This window comes from Petaurus breviceps, unplaced genomic scaffold (assembly GCF_028583685.1).
Source record: "Petaurus breviceps papuanus isolate PSGF00001 unplaced genomic scaffold, PetGlider_PUasm1.0 37, whole genome shotgun sequence".
In the NCBI taxonomy this organism is placed as follows: Eukaryota; Metazoa; Chordata; class Mammalia; order Diprotodontia; family Petauridae; genus Petaurus; species Petaurus breviceps.
In genome coordinates this window covers 70,597,390-70,618,469 of record NW_027186296.1, presented here as the reverse complement: position 1 = coordinate 70,618,469, position 21,080 = coordinate 70,597,390, and the positions used below count along the sequence as shown (strand labels likewise).

General features: G+C 38.9%; 1 protein-coding gene across 1 annotated transcript in view; it reads right to left on the bottom strand.

The window, feature by feature from the left end:
• Positions 1–21,080, bottom strand: part of IL16 (interleukin 16) — a 167,970-nt gene that overhangs the window by 91,018 nt on the left and 55,872 nt on the right. The window lies entirely within an intron of this gene.

Below are 21,080 nucleotides of genomic sequence, written 5' to 3'. Positions count from 1 at the left end.
CACACAATGCTGCTTTTACATGTACAATGCTCTTCTCGTTCTGCTCACTTCATTCAGCATTAAGTCTTTCCAGTTTTTTCTGAAGTCCACTTGCTCATCATTTCTTATAGCACAATAGTATTCCATTACATTCATATACCACAATTTATTCAGCAACCCCAATTGATGGGCATCCCCTCAATTTTCAATTCTTTGTCACCATAAAAATAGCTGCTATAAGTATTTTTGAACATGTGTGTCCTTTCCCCTTTTTTGTGTTCTCTTTGAGATACAGACCAAGAAGTGGTATTGCTGGATCAAAGAGCACGAACAGTTTTATAGCCCTTTGAGAATATTTCCAAATTGCTTTCCAGAATGGTTGGATCAGTTCACAACTCCACCAGTAATGCATTAGTGTCCAAATTTTCCCACATCTCTAAAATTTGTCATTTTCCTTGTCTGTCATATTCACCAGTCTGATATGTGTGAGGCAGTACCTCAGAGTTGTTTTAATTTGAATTTCTGTAATCAATAGTGATTTAGAGAATTTTTTTCATGTGACTAGATAATTTTACTTTCTTCATCCAAAAACTTTGGCCCAAACTTCTTAGGGGCAAGGTTGATAAGGGGAATGTCAATCATTTCCATCCCGCTTTGAAATCTCTTCTAGGTTTAAGCACCTGTCATCTTTCCTCCTAGGTGACTTTGGAATATTGTTTTGCTGCTATGGCAGATCCATACCCACATGAAGGAAGTGTATTTTTCTTACCTCCAGTCCTGGTGTCATCATCCAGGCCAATATGGTTGGACATTGGGGAGATAAGATTTATCATTCTAATCCCAACTTTCTTCTGCTTTCTTAAGGGTTCCTTTCTATTGTCCCAGAACTAAACCCACTTGCAGTGCAAGTTCAGAAAATTACTGACACCACCTTCTGAAGCACAGGCTATGAAAAGGCTAAGAAATTTCTCATTGGGCCTGTCTGAATTTTGTGTTCTTTTGCTTGCCTGGTGGCACACTCCAGTCATCTTGACCCCAAGTTCACCTCTTCTTCTAGTATTTCAGGATGGCATTTAGCTAGATGAATAAGTCTACTGGCTTCTGTGATGATCTGGAGAGAAGTACTCTGCTAACAAGTCTTAGAACTACTTATTTAGTGGGGTTTTTTTTTGAAAATTCCCATAGAACTGCCTCCTCCTAATCTAAAATATTGACAGGCTACATCAACATATGTAAATCCATGTTTCTCAACCTGCTTTACATCCAACATGGAAGGTACAGTAGTTCTTGCTCTGCAAAAATATCCAACCATAAAGACCAACCAAAGTTGATCTTTAAGCTCTGGTAGTATCCCATTAAATGGGAACATATGTTTCCCAGTCAAATCTATCATTCCCATTTTCCCTATGATGAACACTATCTGTGTCGAGTCAATGGGAAAAATTCAAGGCTGAGTCCTAAAGACCAGATGACACTAATGCTCTTTCTTCCTTCCATCTCTTTAAAAAAAGGAAGGGGGTATAATAGTTGGCTTAGGCAGCACCAGAGAAATCATTATGAAAGGACTTGAGGGGCTGAGATTACATAATGATCCCTACAATCATTTCTTGTTCTAGTTGGCAGTAACTGGCCTAAGTTTTGCACTCCATTCACCAAACTATCCAAATGAAGGCAAAATGTGGAGATGACACCATGATATGCTGGTGTTACTAATGTGAAAATCCTATGATTTCCAACACAGGCACACCCAAGAAAATAAATAAGGTGTTGTCAAGGACACAGCCATTGCTGGCCTTGTGATAGAATCATCAATCACCTTTTCAGAATCCATGTGACTGAAGTCTTACGTAACTTGTAGTATTGCCCATTGCACAAGATATCCCCAGAATCACACAGGGGAACATGAATGAAACCATAAGAAAATTTACCCAGGAACCACAGACTTCCAGAGCTATACTGTTCTGCCAAAAAGAGTCCTCATCTATCCTCCCCCTTCTAATATCCGTACCACTGCAACTACAAATATGTCCAAAAAAGTCTGTATGTGTGTCTATGTATGAAGAGAGAGACAGAGACAGAGAGAGTTTTATATATCTATATAAAAATATCTTTGGCAATGTCCTAAAACATACAATTAAATATTTGTGACTATGTAGCAAAGAATGTGGTAATCACTATGAGTAAAATGGGTTCACTAAAAACAAATCATGACAAATTAACCTAATTTCTTCTTTTAAATAAAATTGGTCAACAAATCAAGTGAATCCCATAGACATGTAATATACCTTGATTCTAGGACAACATTTGATAAAGTTTATTTTGATGCTTTTATAATAAGATGCTATGATTTGAGTTAGTATAAAAGTTTTGCAGATTCTCAACAGGTACTGATTAATGGACTATTGTCAGCTTGGAATAATATTTCTAGTAAAGTCCCATAAAGTTCTGACCTTTTATTGATGACTTAGATAAATACATAAAAGACATATTAACAAAATTTTCAGGCGACAGGACAATTTCTGCAATAACAATAATATTGTAAAGACAACTTAGAAAAAATTGGGGAATACTATTCAACACAACAATCAACCGCAATTCTAGAGGCTTCGTGATGAAACATGCTAGCTACCTCCTGAGCAACAGGTAGTGGGCTCAGCCTTTTTTTTTTTTTTTGAGATGGTCAATGTTGGAATTTGTTTTGCTTGACTATAAATGCTTAGAGCAGGGGTTTTGTTTTTCTTTGCTTTCTCAATGGGGAAGGAGAAGAAGGAGGGAAAGACTCCAGACCTGAAAATAAAATAAAATTTAATTTAAAAATTTTTTCAGGTGACACAGTTAGAAAAGGGAGCAAATATGACTCGTATTAGAGTCAAAATTCAAAATCGTTAACACACTAAAAACGACAAAACAAAATGAATGAGAATAAATGCAAAATACTCCATTTGGGTTCAAAAACTAAAATACACAAATATAGAAAAGGGATATTTGGCTTGGCAACAGTTTATGTGAAAAAGCTCTGGAGGTTTTAGTTGTGCCAATATGTGCCAATAACGTGATTTAGCTGTTGAACAAATTAATGTCACCTTAAAGATCATTAATAGCATGAACTAACAATTATCATTATGCCTGGTGATAGGTCATGGAGTCATAGTGTGTTAGAGTTGACAAACTAGAGTGCATCTAGGGAATGATTAAGATGGTGAAGGGTCTGGAAACCAATTCAAATGAAAAATAGCTGAAGAAAGCAAGCAAATTTGTCCTGTAGAAGAGAATGCCAAGGAAACACATGACAGTAGCCTTTTTTTTTTGGAGGGGGGAAGTCAGGGCAATTGGGGTTAAGTGACTTGCCCAGGGTCACATGGCTAGTAAGTGCGTCAAGTGTCTGAGGGCAAATTTGAACTCAGGTCCTCCTGACTCCAGGATCAGTGCTCTATTCACTGCTGCCACCTACCCGCCCAACTGTAGTTTTTACATATTTGAAGGCTACCATATGAGAAAAGAGAGTCAGTTTGCTCCTTGCTATTTCAAAGATCAGACCTTGGATCAGTGAGTGCCAGTTTTGAGGTGGAAGATTTCAGCTCAATATAATAAAAGACTTTCTAACCATTAGAATTACCCAGCAGTGGAATGAACTATTGCAAGATTCTTCTTCAAGTGGAGAACAAATTTATTATGTGAGATGTTATAGAGAGGATTTCTACATCAGCTGTGGAGTTGAAATAGGTGCTTCTAAGATTGCTCCCAACTGCAAGATTTAGGATTCTGATACTGCAGATGTAGTGTTCTTCTCGCCACCTACTCGATCTGTCCACAAGGCTGTCCATAATACGTTTACCATGGATGGACTAGAAGCTTTGCTTTATCTTCTCTCTACAACCTCCCTTCATCTATCTTATTCCTTTTATGTCTCCTTCCAACATCACCCAGTGTAATGTTGCCTGGGTTGTCACTTTAAGTTATACTGTAACAAATCACAAAATCTCATGTTGAAAGGATAGATTTGAGACAGCATAGGCCAGGTGTGCTGACATAACACCTGTCCATACTATTATGCAGACCTGCATTTGAAAGGTGTTACCAACAATACAGAGAGGAAGAAGCCTTGGGGGGTAGGGTTCTGGGGTGAGTAGTAGGCAGAACCCAATTAAGACCATGCATCAAAGCCTCCATTCATATCTAGCAAGTATTTAAGTCAGTTCTTTACTACCTTTAGTGTTGATGTGTTCTAGCAAGACTGGCCCAGCTTTAGGGACAATTACATTGTGGTTTATGAAAGACTGGGAAAGTGAATGATTGTTGTCTTCAAGAGAGAGGCCTAACTATGGTGGTTTGAAGCCTCCTCTTCCAATTCTCCCTAGTATTACTGTACATGAACCTGGATATACCTTTGGAAGGGCAATTAGTAAAGAGTTTATATGGCATCTATGTGTCTTTGAAGCTCTGATGTTGTCCACAATCAGATCATATATTGCTTAGAAGCCAGAGAAAGAATCTGATGTGAGACATCCAGTGACATTATGTCTTATAGATTTGTCCTCAGAACTACACAATTGATCCCTCCATACCAAAACTCATTCTCCCATCAGTGAAGACATCTGCCCAGCCAGCTGTGGTATCTGCCAGAAGGGACTGCAAAGGTCACCGAGTCCAACCTGATACAGGAGCATGAATTACAATATCTCCAACAATTGGTCATCCAGACTGCTTGAAGATGTCCATTCATGGGAGAACCTGCTGCCTCCAAGGCAATCCATTCCACTTTTGTATAACATTAATTCTTTGAGAATTTTCTCTTACTTTGAATTTAAATCCACCTCTCTGCAAATTCTAGTCAATGCTCCTAATTCTGTCTTATGAAGCAAAAGAAGTATGATTCTTATTCCATGATAGCCCTTCAAATAATTCAAACTAACCAACAACCTTTCCCCACCCTCTCAAGTTCCCTCTTCAAGTCCCTTGGACATTTCTTTGGATAACATAATTTCCAGGCATCTCATCTTCTTGGTCTCCACCCTCTGAATATGTAAGAACTGAATACAATTCTTCCTTACAAGGTGGTTTAACAGGGGAAGAGTGCGTGGTAATAAGCTCCCTTGTTCTAGATAATACTTCTCAGTTAACATGGCCTAAGAGCTCATTAGCTTTTAGAAGCTACCATGTCACATCATTTGCTTATGTTGAGTTTTGAACCCATTAAAACCCATAATTTTTCACATAAGCTAGCTTAGTTCCCCTGTCCTATATTTGTACTATTAAGGTGGCCATGAAAAACGGTGTGTATGTGCTACGTGTAAGTTGGTACAAATAAAACTTTACACCAACTTCCATGAAAAGTTACCATCCTTCAAGGTCAAATATAAGTCTCCTCTCTTCTATCAAGCCTTCTCTTACTTATCCTACTCTACATGAATTCTTACTTACAAACACTGGGTATAGGGGAAGAAAGGAATATCAAGGATTATCTTAGTTCAATAACCCTCATTTTACAGATAAGAAAATTAAGTACCAGAGAAAGGAAATTATTTTCCCATCATAGAGGTAGTATGTAAGAGAACTGGCATTTGAACTTAGGTATTCCTATTTCAAATTGAGTGTCCTTGGCACTATACTATGGTGGGCTTTTCTCAGAATGACTATTGTACTTACAGTAAGGGCCACATAATCTAGCACTAAATTAATCCATAATTCCTTCTTCTTCTTTTTTTTTTTTTTTAAGCAATCGGGGTTAAGTAACTTGCTCAAGGTTACACGGCCAGGTGTTTCTGGGTGGGTGCTAAGTGTCTGAGCCCGGGATTCGATCTCCAGGTCTTCTCAACACTGGAGCTGGTGCTCTTACTCGCTGTGCTACCTGGCCGCCCCCATAATTCCTTCTGATGTTACTTTTTTCCCCCTAGTGAAAATAAACCTATGTTTGTATCCTTAACAGTGCCTAGCACGATACTGGACATATATTTGTCACTTAATAAACACTTATTGATTAGTTGACATAGAAGTACATGGGAAACTGGTGTGTGAATGGTAGAATCCACATGCCTCATGGCTCTGGGGCCGCTCTGATGTATGTGTCCTCTGTTCAGGGATTATGCAATTTCACTGTGTGTGAGGAAGGTAGTTTTCCACATAAAACAAATCCACTCATTTATGGGGGTGGAAGAGAAGTGATGACGGATGGTCTATCTCCCACATGCAACTTCTCACTGATGGCCCATCTTGGGAATAATGCAGGCTGAATCAAGGATCCTTCAGAACACCAAAGTTAAAGCTCTACGTACCTAAAAGTAAGCCTAGGAATAGTGTAAGTACTTAATGAATATTGGTTGAAATAAAACAAATGTCACAGGACCACAAAATGACAATCTTAGAGTTTAAAGGGACCTTAGAGGTGCTTTTGCCCAACATATATTTATTTAGAGAGTAATTCATTCTTTAACATTCTTTAGAATTGATAATTTGCCCTTGAAGACTTTGATGGGAGGAAAAAACATGCTACTTTCTGAAGTAACTTATTCTACTTTTTTGTTGTTCAGTGATTTTTCAATTGTGTCTGATTCTTTGTGATCCCTTGTAAGGGTTTTCTTGGCAAAGATACTAGAGTGGTTTGCCATTTCCTTCTCCAGCTCCTTTCACAGATGAGGAAACTGAGGCAAATAGGGTTAAGTGACTTGCCCAGGATGACATAGCTAGCAAGTGTCTGAGGCTGAATTTAAACTCAGAAAGATGTCTTCCTGATTCCAAACTCACTGCTCTATCCACTGTGCCACCTAACTGCTCCAATTCTACTTTAGGGTAACTAATTGTTAGGATTCTTTTTTTTTATGTAAAGTCTAAAATAATCTACACTTCAACCTTCCCCTACTCTTTCGAGTCTTCACTTCTTCATGTCCTGGTTCCTTCACTCCTTCTTTGAATGGCATAATTTCCCAGGCATCTCATCATCCTGGTCCCCATCTTCTGAACATTTAAGTACTAAACATAATGCTTCCTTTCTAGGTAGTCTTCTAGGGGGAAGAATACTCTTAGCTGCTCCCAGTTTTAGCTTCTATGCCCAAGCAGAACAAGTCCCTTTTCCACATTATAATCCTTCAAAGATAGTTACAATGTCCTTTCATTTTAGGAGCCAAATCTCCCCAATTACCTCAACTATCCTTCAAATGCCATAGTCAAACAACCTGGTTGCTTTCCTTTGGCTACTCTCCAGCTTTTCACATCCTTCTTAAGTGGTGTGCTAATCAAGCACGGGATTTCAAAGTGAAGACATTCATCTTATTGTGGGGTTTATTAGAAGCATACAAATCAGTTCAGTGAGCACACAAAATCATGCAGGGAAGGTACAAAAAGCCATGCACCAATTCTACTTCACTGTGCCTCACTGGGTACCTGTCTTTGTCTCAAGAAAATGAAATTGCACACATAACTGATGCCAGGGTCAGCCTTTTCCAGATATAGCTGGACCATTGGACAACCAATGACTGTTAGGTGGGCTGTATGGTTTATTCTGGAAGAAGACAGAGCAACCTGGAAACCTTTACAAAGGTGGCAACTCGGTTAGTTTTTCATAACTTTTTTTCACTTTCTTTTCTAATTCTTGTTATAAAGATTAACTCTTTTCAGTAGAGGAGGGGAGAGGGATGTTTTTTCAGAAATAAAGATGATAAAAACAGAAAATTTCAAAAGCAATTAGAGCAAAAAAGTAATAAACCACTTATTCACAAATGGAAATGAACAAAAAAAAACACACATCAACATGGGACAAGAAAATCTCAAGTACTGGGGCAGCTAGGTGGCACAGTGAATAGAGCACTGGCTCTGGAGTCAGGAGGACCTGAGTTCAAATTCAGCCTCAGACACTTTAACACTTACTAGCTGTGTGACCTTGGGCAAGCCACTTAACCCCAATTGCCCCTCCAAAAAGCAAAAGAAAAGAAAAGAAAATCTCAAATAGCTTTGAATACTCTAATCATGAATAAGTAAGAGAAGGTTAAAAACAAAAGTTTGTAGAATTCCTTTTGAGTCATATGCTGTGTCCATGGATAGTCACTGGTCAATCTGTTTTTATCTACTTTCCCGCTTACATCTCTGGGGAAGAAAACAAGTATAATATCAAATATGTATCAAAGATGATACCCAGATTTGAACACCATCCTCCCTACCTGGACTGACCAGTATATCATACAGAAACTATCACTTTTAAAAAAAAATTCTAAACACTGTATTTCTCTTGATGTAGCCTCAGAAAGAGGAGATGTTTTTGGCTCTCCTGTGACACAGCTGACTCATTTTTTAGTTTACACGCCACTAAAACTCACAGATCACTTTCAGACTGTTTTGTAGTCATACCTCCCTCATTGGACTTAGGCCAAAGCCTGGTGCAGTAATTACTTCATTAGAGTAGAAGCCAAAAGACTTAGTACTAGCCTTAGCTCTTCTAGTCACAAACAATGAGAACTTAGAAAATTCATCCTCCTTCCTCAAGCCTCAGTTTCCTCATCTGTAAAATGGAGAAAATAATTCCTGCTTTTCTCATATCTGATGACTGTGTTTTGGATCAAATGAGATCATACATTTAAAAGAACTTTGTAAACTGTGAAGTGATATATAATGTTTTTGCTACCTCACAATTGTGGTGATCAAAAAATGATATAACAGATATGAAAGTGGTTAAAAGCCATAAAGTACTGTACAATCCAAGGGTTATATGGTGGCTATTCCTGCCCCTGGGGTTGATCATAACTCAGGTTGTCTTGAATTTTAAAATGAATGTTACAAAATTATCCCCAGCAAACAATATATATGTATATATGTATACACATATACATATATGCATGTGTATATGTACATATGTATGCATACATACATGCACATGTGTTTCTATGTATATATAAATAAATACATGTGGACATACACATATACATGCATATATCAGGATTAATTCTTATTACATTATATTTTTTTAAATAAATATAATATTTATTGATATACACAGACAGTGTCACAACTCAGATAAGTTGTAACAGAATGTCATAACTCCAAAAGGGTTAAAAATGCCCCAAATAAATCTAGGGATAAATATTTCAAGAATAGTTTTTGCTAGGAATTAAAGTGATGTAGTAGGAAAGTCACTGGACTTTGAGTAAGTGGGTTCAAGTTCTGGTTCAACACTATGTGATTGTGAGCAAGCAATTTACCCTCTTTGAACATTTTCTCCCCTACAAAAATACCTTTAAAAGTAGAGGGAGTGGGGCAGTTAGGTGACAAAGTGAATAGAGAATTGTAGTGCCAATGCAATATTTACAGCACCCACAATCACAATAAAGATCATGACTATAAGTATTGCATGACATTCAATTGTAAAATATACCAAACTCTCCAAATAGAGGATAGAACTAAAGCATTTATTTAGACATTAGAAAATCCAATCCCAAAACCAGTAAGCCTATTCCATCATAGTACCAAAGATATTCAGAAGCCATAATAGTACTGAGAGCCACAGCATCCTTCAGCCTTCCCACAAACCAATACAAGATCAGTATTTACTCACAAACCTCCCTATCTCCTTGCCTGAGCATCCTCTCTCCCCCACTGTCTGGCTAACTCTGACTACCAGCTTCCTGTGGGCTCTGCTTCCCTTCAGCAAATTCCCTCCATCACAGGTTCCATGTGATTATATGGAACTATAGCCTATTATGGGGCAGAGTTTACTTTTAAAGCAGGGGAGGTCTTCAAACTCCCCACCACCTAGATTTATTAAGGGGCTGGGAAAATCTTTAAATTCCCATTCTCATTACAAGCACCAGCCCTGGAGAGTTGTCTCTTTTGTTTTTCCCTTAGGAGGAACTGAGTTCAAATTTGACCTCAGACACTTGACACTTACCAGCTGTGTGACCTTGGGCAAATCACTTAACCCCAATTGCTTTGCCTACCCCCCTCCAAAAAAAAAAGTAGAGGGAGAAAAATAATACCTGTACTATCTACCTCAGAAAGTTGTGGTAAAGAAAATTCTTATTCAACTGAAATGCCTACGGAAATGTGAACTGCTATTGATTGGTATGTGCTAAGGATGATTAAAACAAGTTGCTGTTACATGAAGCTAATTCAAAACAGATGTGGCATGTTTTGTAAGTGAACAGACTGGTTAATGTGCCAGCTGCCAATTTGTTTGGAGTTTGTTCTTTAATGTTTCTTGGCTCTTGAGTCCTCATACAATTCATTAATTTTTTTTTCTCTCCTGTAGCTCTCACTGTGCTGCCTGTTTTTCCTTAGGTGAATAAGGCTTCTGCCACATTTGTGGAGCATTTTCAAATCAAATTGGCCTGTTTGCTAGGCAGGTGGGTTTCCCTAAGTTTTCCAACCCTAGTATCATGGGATATGTATTTCCTTTCATTCACCTCCAAAAGAATAAACTACCAGTCAAGGCCAGCCCTTACCTATTACCTCTGGAGTTTAATTTTAGAGATCTGGGAAGACTCTCACACACACACCAACACCACCACCACCAAATAAAAATATCTACTTCACACTTTCAGTAAAATTCCATGTGTTTTAGATTCTGTGAGCTAGAAAGGTGAGTTTTAAAATAAGAGGATCAGGAGGGGTAGCATGATGTGAAAAATTATATGAACTGATCCAAAATGAAGTAAATAGAAACAAAAGGACAATGGATACAATTACTGCAACAATATCAATGGGGAAGGGAAGACAAAAACAAAAGTAAAAGAAACTGGGATTACTGTGCATAATTATTTTAAAAATTACTGTGTGTGAAGATAAATACCAGGCTTGGCCACAGATGAGAATGGGGAGAATCAACCTCCCTTTCTCTCTGCAGAGGTAAGAGTCAAGGCATATTATATGCCTTGTAGATAGCATTGTAGATACACTGTGAGACTCAACTGCAATGGTTTTGCTGAACTCTTGTTTTTTCTCTCTTTTTCTCCTATCATTATAAGGAATGACTCTTTGGCTAGGGAAGGAGGAGGAATATTATGAAAAATGAAAGGAGTATAAATACAAAAGACTTTTTTTTTAAGGAGAGGTAACATGATGTGTTGAGAAGAACGTTAGTCTGGGCATCAGGAAACCTGATAGAATGCTGAGACAGGAATCAGAAACATTCATCTTCCTGAGTTCAAATGTGACCCCAGACACTTAGTAGCTGTGTGAACCATGGAAAGCCACTTAACCCTGTTTGTCTCAGGATCTTCATCTGTAAAAGGAGCTGGAGAAGGAAATGGCAAAACCACTCCTGTATTTTTGCCAAGAAAACCCCACGCCAGGTGATGAAGAGTCAGACACAACTGAACAACAACAAGAAGGTTCCTTCTAGGCCTGATAAACCATGATTTGAAGAGTCATTGGAGAACCATGAAGGTTGAGCAGGGAAGTTTTTTCATCTTTTTTGTGAATTAGTTTTATCCCCACCACCTCCAGCTATGATCAGTTGCACTGAGAAAGCAGTAGTTTTCATTGGGAAGGAAAGTGGTTGAGTACCTTTGTGCCATGGAGCATTTTTGAGAAGGACAAGTCTAAGTGGGGAGCCACTGTAAGGAATTTTGGGCAGAGAGGAAAAGGGAAGCACTGCAAGGCTAAAGGTATAGAGGGCACCGAGAAACAGGAGAGAGCACAAAACAGGAGGGGGAAGGGCACTACTATTTTTAAACTTGACCTAGGACCAGATCTTCTGCTAAAGAAGATTTACGATTAATCTATTTGTTATGTTAAAGGATGAAATTAATTTTGAGTCCAGGACATTGAAGTAAAATAAAGAACATGCCTATACAAGGGAATTAGAAAGATGGCTTAGTGGATGGAGTGCTGGGCCTGGAATCAGGAAGATTTGAGTCCACATTCAGTCTCAGACACTTAGTAGCTGTGTAACTCTGGACAAGTCACTTAACCTCTGCTTGCCTTAATCCACCGGAGAAGGAAATGGTAAACCACTTCAGTATCTGTGCCAAAAAAAAAAAAAACCCACATGGATGGTATGGTCCACGGGATTCCAAAGAATTGGATATGCCTCAGCCGTACACAAGTAAATAAGTTAGGGCTAAAAGGTGAAGGGAATGGGCATTTTTATAGTGCCCACTATGTTCCAGACACTGTGCTAAGCAGTTTACAAATGGTATCTCATTTGATCCTCACAACAACTCCACAAGGCAGGTGTTGTTATTATCCCCTTTAGACCATTGAGGAAACTGAGGCAAACAGAGGTCAAGTGACTGGCTTAGGGTCACATAGGTAGTAATTGTCAGAGGGCAGATTTGAACTCAGGTCTCCTAGACTCCAGGCCCAAAATGTTCTATCCAATGTTACCTAACTGCCTCAAAAGCACTCGATCCTACCTACGTAGAGTAATAGTTGTGGTTTTGGTCATGAATGTGTGGTAAGACTATTATGTCTGATTCCCTATCACCTATAGCAGGTATCATGAATAAAAAATAATATCTAAAATCCAATGGATTAAAAAATTTTATTTGAGAGACCGTGGTACAATAGAATAATAGATTTAAAGTTAGAAGACCCAGGTTTGAGTCTCAGCTCTGTGATTTATTAGTTATGATGTAACTTTGGGAGAGTAACTTTACATCTCTGAGCCTCCATTTTCTCATCTGTAAAATAGGTATAGTAACACATAAATGTAACTCCCTCACAGGGTCATGAGATAAATGCTTTATAAGTATTAGAATACCATGACAAGGTGAAATCATCTTCTCTGATTCAACGGCCTTCCATTAGATTCTGTCTCCTTTTTAATGTGCCAAGGTTATAGAATTCACTTTTTATTTCAAGGTGACTCAAGTGGCAAACAATTGGAACAATCCCTCTAGTTCCATAGAACATTTTAAGAATCCAAAGAGGCCAGGATTCGTAGTACATAGACTCTGGTCTGGGTTCAAGTCTTGCATCTGACACATGCTAATTGTATACTCCCCCACCTCACCCTGCCCCCAGGCAAAGCACATAATGTCTCAGTGTCTCAGGAAACTCTCTAAGTATAACTAGCAGTTATGGATCTATATTAGTAGGTGGAGTTTCCACATTGGAAGTTCCTTATGTAGATATAATCAGAGGTTCAGAAAAAAAAAAAAGGTGGGTGGGTGGAGGGGAAGGATGTGAGTATGGAGTCAATTCCAAGTTGAAAACCTAAGAATAAAATTTCCCTGTGTTGATACAGCTTGAAATATTTTGAGGTTTGAATTTCTGCTTCCTGGGGACCTCTCCTCTCCACCTTTAACCTCACAGTGCTGCCTCCCTACCATTCTACCAGACGGCTCATGTCTCCTCACAGTGCTTCTTCACCTATTCCGCTTCTCCCCTAAAGTGTTCCATGGCACAAGACGGCCCATCCATTTTCCCTCCCAAAAAGCCTATATATGTTTGTTTTGGTTTTCCTGTTGACTTTAGGGAATTAACTTCAGTGATTCTCTGATCTTTAGAGGTGCTGACTGCTAGGTCAGTGCTTAATTTGGATCCAAAGTGTATTTCCATCTACCAATCCAGCATGTAATGGGAGTAATGATTTAATCCTTTTGGGTCCTGCCAAATATATGGCATAGTAGAATGGTTTTATCTTGGCTGATTCCATAATTCCCTTAATTTTCTTATTAGGCATTTATAGGAGAGACAGACAGACAAAGACAGAAACAGAGAGACAAGACAGAAGGAGAAAGAGAGACAGAGGGAGAGAGACAGAGAGAGACAGAGACAAAAAAACAGAGAGAGAAACAGGGAGAGGGAGAGGGAGAGGGAGAGGGAGAGGGAGAGAGAAGAGGGAGAGGGAGAGGGAGAGAGAAATCTCCAAATTTCTCAGTCCAGATGTTATTTTGAAAGGTGAGTAACTATGACACCACTGGAGGACAGTGAATCCTATGTCTCCTCATCCTGAGGCTCACCGTGCATGTACACTGGACTTGAAATGGAATAAACTGGTGTTTTGTGCTGGCAGCAAGAAGGTAGTGAGTCAGTTAATTAAGCATATGAGAGTGACTTGACTGACATTTTGAAAAGGGAAAAGAAGTCTGTGTTTCTGTTAAATCTGTTGTGGTCTATAAGAGGTGATTAAAACTGGCTCTAACAAAACCTTTATGACACTGAGGGCTCTGGTACCCTAGCTGGCACTCTGGCTGCCCCCGCCCCAATAAATGGAAAGAAGTTGGATTACTACATCTAATAACTTTCGTGCCAAACTATGACTTCAAAATCAGGTGGGTTTGAAAAGGAATTTCCACCCACACAATGATCCTACCCTCTACCAGACGGAGCCCATTATGCCCAGTGGGCAGAGGCCCTACATTTATGACTGTCATTTCCAGTATCAAATAACCAGCCATATTCTCCCAATCCCATAGTGCATCTGTGGGCATATGCAAGTCACAGGAAAATCAGGCTGCATTTGAATAAAGGGCTTCATTGTTCTGGTTGCTGACTTTTTTCATTGTCAGCCCCTTCAAGTTCCTTCACAGATTATTTCAAATTTTTTACTTTAACTTTCATATAATCCCATGATGCCAATATTGAGCCTCATTCACCACCACCAAATAAAAGAGCAGATTGTTGCAAAGTATGTTTAAAGTAGGACCAGGCCAAGCCATGAAAAAACTATTGAAGTTTGTCTTTGATACCCTCCCACCTCCCCCTTCAACGCTGTCCTTGCTGTACACCTACCCCTTTCCTTGAGACTTGTTCTTCTCTCTGTGTTTTACTCCCTTGGACTATGTGATCCACAAACACTCTATCAAGGAATCCAAAGATAAGGTGTTGATAGCTCATAATAGCTTAATGTCCTATCCCTCCAGGAATGTTGGCATTTTAACAGAGGACTCCTAGAAACAAAACCCCAAAGAGTGACTTTCTTGGGGAATTGCCTAATTCACTGAAGTTGGTGGGGAGGATCTATTTTGGTCATAAGACTCTACTCCTCAAATCACAATATGTGGGTAGTAGCTATCTGCCTCTCTCCTATGTATCTGACTGGTAAGAGTGAAAAGAGTTTTCCTTACATAGTTGGGTCTTGTTTTAATCAGGCAGACTCTTTAAACCCAGCTAATGCCTGTTTACTTTAAAGAACCTTTTGTAGATCACATCAATGAATCCTAGATATTCTGGGTAATAAAAACCTTCCTTCTAGGCTGCCACTTTCATTCTAAGAATATCCAAGTATAGAGTATCTCCTGAGTGGCTGCTACTGACCTTACTGGGCGCTTACTTCATTCCACTCGTCTTCAGAAGTACAATCTCTGCCTCCTTCTTTCTACTCACTTTTGACCTTGCCATCAGATACGTCCACCAGAGAGCAGGGGACAGAGTTTACTCCCTTAGAAAGTGATAAAAGACATTTTAATTCTAAGAAACTAGTAAATCTACTGCTGACAAGAGTGAACAGTAAAAACGTTTCTTTTTAGTGCCATCAAAGCTGACCAGCTGAGGTGGTTATGAAGTTGGTGCTGTTAAAATATTGTTAGTAAAGGGAAGGCATTTATATCTTAACCCAGAAAGGCAGAATTACCGGTGCAAAGTCATGAATGAATGGATGGCTTGGATGAGTAAAACTGTCCTTCAATATTTGTTTAATGAATGGACTCAGAAGGATGGGACTGAGTTGTCCAGAGACACAAATATTAACTCCAGTCAAGTACTACTAAAAGACAAAAATATTCTTAAATTTTAACCCTTTGAGAAATTAATTCACTAAAGTTTTAAAAGATATGTAGTTGACTCATTAAAAAATTGAAAATTAAGGGGATCCTTGATTTGCTGTTGCAACGGAAGAACTGAAGTTAATTCACACATTTAGATGAAATTCAAACTAATTAATGTTGTTAACACTTACTAGAAGTTCTAAGGAAAAATCCAGGGAGGAAAGAAGTTGAAACTATTGACAAATAGGAAACTTGAAGAATTACATATGGATTTTGTTATTCAAGCTCCCCTTTCTCTAAGTATAAATGAGAGTTTCAATTTTAAGGTATGTAGTTTATAGGTTTATCTATGGAGAAATTCCAAATAAAGAAGAAACAGACCTCTTCTTCCTAAGACATCTGAAGGTTGTGACCCATCCAAATCAGTCAACTATTAAGGGTCAAGATTTGATTTCTGGTCTCTGACTTCAATTCCCTTCACTATCCCCCTAAAACTTCACTCCCTCTTGGAGATTTTTCTTTGGAAATTTTTTAATTTAATACAAGTTTACTTTCCTAGGCCACCCAGAAAACCTTCTCCATTGTGAGTTGGCATTTACTCAGGAAATATAAATTATCCATTGCAACTCTAAATCAAAAAGATTTCAACTTTTAATTAATAAATCAACTAGAAATAAACTTGAAATGAAATTTAGCATTTCTTTCAATTATTAATATAAGCATCAAACATTACTCTAAGGGGGTCTATAGGCTTTGCCAGATTGCCAAAGGGCTTCATGCAGTGAAATGTTGATAAATGTTTAACAACCTACTTTCCAAAAACATAAGACATGCTTTTAATCTTGGCCTACCTTATTCAGATTTGCTTTATTACTTTATACATAGACAGTCAATAAAATAAACTAACTCCTGATTTATATTGTTTGCTCATTTCCAAGGTATAAATGCACACATTGAAAATTTAATCATCCCCCTGGATCCATGATACACAAGAAAAGATTAAGAAGTCTTAATAATGAGGATGAAGAAGAGTAGGTCCTGGACAGAGCCATGGTGTATCTTCATACACCATGGTAGCAGGACATGAATGATGAATATGAAAAGGAGATGGCGAAAATTGCATTTGGAAGGGAAGAAGATAACCGCAGAACAATGTCATTAATGTTCAATTGAAGAAGAATGTGTAGAGAAGGATGGGGTGGTCCATAGGGTGAAATGCTGCACAGAAGTCGAGGAGGATAAAGACTGAAAAAAGATCATTGGAGTTAGCAATAAAATTTGTCACTTAGTCAATAAACATTTCTTCAGTATCTACTATGTGCCAGGCACTGTGAAATACAAATAAAGGTTAAAACGATGTCAGTCTAATGGGGAAGACAACATGCAAATAACTATATACAAACAAGATATAGTAGACAGGATAAACTGGCGATAATCAATAGAAGAAAGGTACTAGAATTAAGAGGGATCCTGGAAGACTTCCTGTAGAAGATGGGCTTTCTCCTTTAGGAATCAAAGCCAAGGAAACTAGGAGGCAGAGGTGAAGACAAAAAGCAAGACTTGTTTGGGGGAAAGCCAGTGGAAATGTATAGAGATGGGAGAGGAAGTGCCTTAGATAAGGAGTAGCAAGGAACCCAGTGTCACTGGTGGTTGGGAGTAAGGAAAGAGTTGGGACAATGGAGAGAGGAAGAAGGGGAGGATGTTGGAAGGCAGGTTATAAAGAGTATTGAGAATTTTATGTTTGATCTTGACGGTGAGAGGGAGCCACTAGGGAAATTATTGAATGGGGATGAGAAATTGACATGAGTAGACCCTCACTTTAGTATAATTGTTTTGATGCCTGAATAGAAGTGGCTTATGATGGAGATCAACCAAGAGGCTATTGCAATAGTCCAGGCTTGATGAGATATGGTCCTGTAACAGAATGGTAGCAGAGTCAGAGGAGAGAAGGGGGCATATGCAAGAGAAGTTGCAAAGATAAAATAGGCCTTGAGAAAAGATTGGATATAGGGAGGTGGGGGTGAGAGTGAGTAGTCAAGGATGACACCTAGGTTTCGAGCCTTGGTCATTCAAAAGATAGTGGTACTTTCAACAGTAATAGGGAAGTTAGACAAATAAATGGTTTAGGGTGGGGAGGAGGAAGAATAAGACCAGTTTTGGACGTGTTGAGTTTAAGACATTAAACTCAAGACATTAAGTAAAAGAGATCACTGCTGACTTTCAGGGAACAGTTTCAGTCTGTCGGTAGAAATGAAAGTCATATTGTAGTGGGTTGAAAAATGAATGAGAGCCCCAAAAGAGTGAAAAAATGAGTAAAGGAAGTTCTCCCGACCCACCCCAGTCCCAGAATTTCGTTGTGGAAAGGAGGAAACCTATATTATGATAATATGAGGATAATAGAATCAAGTGAAGGTTTGTAAAAGTTAGGAGGAATCTTAACATCCTTGTAGGAAATAGGGAAGGAGCTAGGCAGGTTAAAAAGTAAAGAGAGAAGGGAAATGACTGAAGGGAAAAGCTGACTGAGGAGATGGTAAGGCATGAGATCAGAGGCATAAATAGAGGGTTTTATTTTGGCAAGAAGGGTCACCTCACCCTCTGAACCTGGAGCAATGGTGTAGAAGATGGGGATGATTTGGAGGTTAATAGAAATGGGAAGTTAGGGAGAGAAAGAGGCTCACTATAGATGGCTTTGACCTTTTCATTGAAGTATGAGTCCAAGGCCTCTGCTGAGAGAGGGGAGCGGTGGTAATATAGATAACTGGCCAGAAGAGAAGTTTCAAAACAGCAACTGTGAGGAATCAATCAAGATACCAATTCAAAATGATTCGTGTATCAAAACTGTGCTTGTATAACAAGCTGGCAGTCGATCTAGCCAATATGATTGTGTGCCTTCTTCCAGGAGCATTATAGCCAGAGAGGAGAAGGTAGATGATGAGAGTAATCTGAGTAAGATATGGAGAGGAGGGAGAGGAGGGAGGGATGTCTGGAAAAAGATGATTCAGCATGTCAAGGGAGCAAGGAACTCAAGAACTGACAGTGTGAACTTGAACAGATTTAACTAAAGGGTCAAGAGTTTGAAAGAGGAAAATAAGACCATATCAGAGATGATGGCCTGGGACAAGTCAGGGAGGAATCAAGTCTTGGAGGCTGTGGTGAGGACAGAGACTGTGTTTAGGAAGTGTGAGACAGAAAAAGCTGTCAGAACAGGACATCATGTTGAGATGTACAGACTTTCATATTATGGACTATGGAGGTGAACCACTTGTGGGTGAGGAGGATATTGAGTACATGACCATCCCTGACTCTGATTGCCATGGAGTGATAGTATAGATTCTAAGAACTGAAGAGGTTAAACTGGGAGGCAAGAGTTGTTGAGGAGATATCAACATGTAAGGGAGTGTGATAGTAATGGCATTTAATTATATTACAGGGAGGTAGAAGGAAGGACTGTGAACTCCCCAAGACAGGAGGGAAAATACCCTGGGATACAGATAGGGAACAGCTACTAGGATCCAAATGAGCTAAAAGTCAAAGAAGGAGAGCCTAGAGAGTGAAAGTGTTGTGCGGAGAATCTGAAAGGATCAGTGACAAACAAGAAATATTTCTACAGCTCCTTCTGTCCCAATGTACCAAAGAGCCATGAGAAAAGATACATTAAAATACTGGAGAGAGCATCAAGGGATGGAGTGTCTTCAGGAGAGATCCAGATGTCTGTGAGTGCAAGGAGATGGGTAGAGCATGAAAGGAAGAAGTCTAATAGGAATAATAATAAATGAGTTTTACAATTTCTTCCAGTTCTAACCTTGTAGAATTTTATAGAAATTTAGATCTCAAAATGACTTTTGAAATGCTATAATCAAAGCTACTCATTTTACAGATTAGAAAACTGAGGCAGCACTATGTTACATGAATTGTCTATAGTCATATAGGTAGCTTATAATTATGAAACTTTTTTTTGGAGGGGGGAAGGAAAGGCAATTGGGGTTAAGTGACTTGCCCAAGGTCACACAGATACTTAAGTGTCAAGTGTCTGAGGCTGGATTTAGAATTCAGGTCCCCCTGACTTCAGGACTGGTACTCTATTCACTGTACCATCTAGCTGCCCCTGAAACCTTTCTTTAACAAATAAGATCAGGCAGAAGGGAGGGAAAAGACCTGTGGTTTCATTATTATAAGGAAATACCAAGTGAAGAGACTCGCCCTATCAATGTAGATCAGCATCTTCTTTGCAACTTCTAGTCTCAGAGAATTACCTCATTAGGGATCCACAGTGTAAGAAGTGCTGGAGGGGTAGAGAGTGGAGGCTAAGTGACCTTCCACTACAACCAGTATATAGTAGAGGCAGGCATTGAATGAACCCAGGCCTTCCTAACTTCGAGACTATTTTCTCTTCACTAGACCACTATTATTTTCTGCTCTCAGTCAGAAAAAACAAAGCAAAAAAAAAAACCTCTTCAGTTTTTTTCATCAAGCTTTCAATGTTTTCCAAGAGAAATGGCAAGAAGGAAAGTTAGCTATCATCAGTAATATTGCCATCAAATCAACAGTCAGTAAATATTTCTTTTATTAAAAAATTTGGAGGCAATTTGGGCTAAGTGACTTGCCTAGGGTCACACAATTAGTAAATGTTTAAGACTAAATTTGAACGCAGGTCCTTTTGACTCCAGGGCAGGTGCTCTATCCACTGGGTTATGGGCTTTATTTAAATTTATAAGTACTATTTATAAATTAAAATCTATATTGCATCTCTCCAGCAATTCTACAACAATACTAATGAATTCAACAATATTTAATTCCACAAAAATATATTGAGCACCTACTGTGTGCCAGACACTTTTCTTGGTGCTGGAGACACAAAGAGAAAATTAAAATGATTCCTGTCCAGCAAGGATCCAGATTGGATCATGACTCTTATAGTGTCAAGGCTATCAAGACAGAGTGTTTCCTTGAAGCCATCAGCCAGCCAACAGTGTTAAACAAGGATCTTAATTAAATAATAATACTGTTCATTGCTGTAATCAATCATAGATTCCTAGACCTGGAAAGGACTATAGAGGCTCCCTCCAAATATGAAGGGTTGTCCTGAGGAACAGGGATTAGATGTGTATTACTTGGCTCCACAGAGACAGACTTGGGTATGATGAGAGGAAAAACTTCCTAATAATTAGAGCTGCCCAAAAGTGGAATATGGAGGAAGTACACTCCACTTCACTGGAAGTATGCAAGTAGAGGATGGATGAAGGGATATGACTGAGAAGTTTCCTGTTTGAATATAGGTTGGACTAGGTGATCTCTGAGGACCCTTCAAACCCTGAGGTTCGGCAAGGTCACCCAGTTCAGGTCTTTATCAGATGGACAAAGCACAACATCCCCTATAGTCCATCATCCAGTCATTGCTCATATCCCTGGAGTGGCAGGAAACTTACTCCCTCATAAGCAGTTCATTATGCCATAGGACAATTGTCC